Source organism: Suricata suricatta, chromosome 7 (genome assembly GCF_006229205.1).
Source record: "Suricata suricatta isolate VVHF042 chromosome 7, meerkat_22Aug2017_6uvM2_HiC, whole genome shotgun sequence".
NCBI lineage: Eukaryota > Metazoa > Chordata > Mammalia > Carnivora > Herpestidae > Suricata > Suricata suricatta.
The window spans coordinates 5,178,703-5,181,418 of record NC_043706.1 but is presented as its reverse complement, the minus strand read 5'-3'; the positions used below and the strand labels follow the sequence as shown (position 1 = coordinate 5,181,418).

Here is a 2,716-nt window from a genome sequence, read left to right as displayed (position 1 = left end):
CCTAAGAAAAGTGTCCCGGTTCATAGATGACATGATCTATAGAAAACCCCATGGAATCCGTACGTTTATTTTGTATTATTTTGGTCAACGCTTATATCATTTCTGCTAAGTTTTTACGACTTTTAAATTTTCTGCTTTTTTAATGCTATAAATGCTTCAGATAAGGAAAACATTGATATAAATAACACGACACCAAAAGAAACTATAAAAGGAAGACAGCTGAAATTTTCTAGAGGAAGGAATAGCAAAGCAACATCTGAAATTATTTTATTTAGAAAGAAAAAACAAGAGGTGAGGAAAATGGAAACCAGAATAAAAAATAACATAACATTGAAAGGAATGTCCAGTTTAGGAGAAGAACAAAACGGGGAATCCTTCAACGGCACATACAATGCTATAGTGTCAAGTCAAAAACTAGGACAGAAATCCACTAGGGTGCTTGGTTGCTCAGTTGGTTAAGCGTCTGACTTCAGATCAGGTCTTGATCTCAGGGTTAGGGAGTTTGAGCCTTGAGTTGGGCTCTGTGCTCACAGCTCTGGGACTTGACCCTGCTTGGATTTCGTGTCTCCCACTTTCTCTGACCCTTCTCTGCTCGTACTCTGTCTCTCTCACAGAAACAAACAAACAAAAAAAGATTTCCACTTAATGCCTAAAAATGCACAAGTTGCTACGATTGAAATAGGAATCTTAAGGGGCGCCTGGGTGGCTCATCGGTTAAGCCTCCGACTTCAGCTCAGGTCAGATCTCACGTCTGTGGGTTCAAGCCCCGCGTCAGGCTCTGTGCTGACAGCTAGTTCAGAGCCTGGGGCCTGCTCCCAGTTTTGTGTGTCTCCTTCTCTCTCTGCCCCTCCCCCTCTCATGCTGTCTCTTTCTGTATCAAAAATAAATAAAACATTAAAAAAACAAACAAACAAAAAAGAAATAGACTGTCAAACCCAAGAATTCAGAAATCTTCTTAGAAAGTTGAATTCAAAATAAAAAATCTCTCGGCACAGAAAGGCCCAAGATCACATGTATTCGTTTCCCAATTCTGACATGTAAAAAAATAACTAACGATTATCTATTCAAAATCCTACAAATAGTGAAGAGTGGAGACATATTCAAAACTATCCTGTGAGGCCAGCATTCCTCTGACACCAAGCAGAATTAACACAATATGAAAACTAAAACAAAACAAAATGCTTGTCTGAAAGAAGTCTTGCCACTCTTCCTTTCGTTTCCATCCAGTTGCATGCTATGTGTTTTTCCCTTTCCCCATGGTCAATCTGCAGGTGTGTTTATGTCTAAATGAGTCTCCTAAAGGCTGCAAATAGTTTTCTTTGTGTGTGTTTTTGCTGTTCGTTTTTCCCAATTTGTTACTCCTGGATATGGATGTCTGTTTTCCTCCAGGAACATGGAAGATTTCTCCTATGATTTCATGAAATAAATGTTCTGTTTCCTGTTCTCATTTTCTTCGGACTTCCATAATACAAATATTTTTACATTTGATGGAGTCTCTGAGCCTTATGTCAATACTGTTGTACAATTCTTCTCCTGTATTTTGCTTAGATTCATTACTTTGTTTCTTCTAGGTGACAAAGGCATTCTTCTGTTATTTCCAATGTGCTGTTCACTGCTAAGTCTGTTACCAATATTTATTTTATTTTAAAAAATGAAACCTGTTTATTTTTTGAGCGACATACAGAGAGTGAAGGCATTAGAGAGGGAGAGAAAATCCCTATCAGGCTACAGAGAGTCACTATAGAGACCAGGATCGTGCTCCATTTCCCAAATTGTGACCTCATCACCTCAGACAAAATCAAGAATTGGATGCTTCATTGGCTGACCCACCCAGGTGCCCCTGCACTGCATTGTTCACCTCTGTTTGATTCCTTTTAAAGAGTTTTAGCACCCTGGTACGGTTCTCACTATTCTTTCTCACCCAGAGAGTATCCTTATGAGTGTTTGTTGCCATTTGACTTCTTTTAAAGTATTTTAGCACCCGGGTACGGTTTTCAGTGTTCTTTTCTCACCCAGAGAGTATCCTTATGAGTGTTTGTTGCCTTAAATTCTCCATCAAGCATGTTACTAATAACTGCTTCACTTAAATCTCTCTTCATGGCCGTATCTTGTTCTTTGACTTTGGATAAATTCTTCCACCTTGGCATTCTGTCTAAGACTCTGTATTCCTCTGTATGTTAGAAAATGCAGTTAGACAGCAATGTCAACAATAGCCAAAACATGGAAAAAGCCTAAGTGTCCATGACCTGATGAGTGGATCAAGAAGATGTGGTATATATACACAATGGAGTACTACATGGCAATGAGAGGGAATGACATATGGCCATTTGTAGGAAAGTGGATGGACCTTGAGGGTGTCATGCTGAGCAAAGTAAGCCAGGCCAAGAAGGACAGAAACCATATGTTTGCACTCAGGTCTAACAGGAAATATTCAGAATGATCTAGCTTCAAGAAAAGCAAGCAGTTAGTAGTGCTTAAGAAGAATTGATTCAGTATCTAATGGATAGTTGATACCTATCACAACACAGCATTTTATATACTGTTAAGTGAAACTACAATACAATCTAAGTTTATTTTGGGAGTGTTTGCTGTATAATTGGATTTAATGAAATGTTTAGAGGTGCAGTAGGCATGACTTTGAGTAGATAATGAAAGAAAATGCAAAATGCTAATTGATTCATGATGTGGTTTCATCTTAGCTTGGGCAAACCATGCA

At 38.6% G+C, this 2,716-nt stretch overlaps 2 protein-coding genes across 2 annotated transcripts in view; both read right to left on the bottom strand.

Annotated features, from left to right (window-relative positions):
- The window catches only part of LOC115296524 (zinc finger protein 91-like), an 80,479-nt gene that overhangs the window by 3,565 nt on the left and 74,198 nt on the right, over nucleotides 1-2,716 (bottom strand). The gene's annotated exons all lie outside the window — the stretch shown is intronic.
- LOC115295647 (zinc finger protein 665-like) overlaps nucleotides 1-2,716 on the bottom strand; it is a 114,016-nt gene that overhangs the window by 37,120 nt on the left and 74,180 nt on the right. The gene's annotated exons all lie outside the window — the stretch shown is intronic.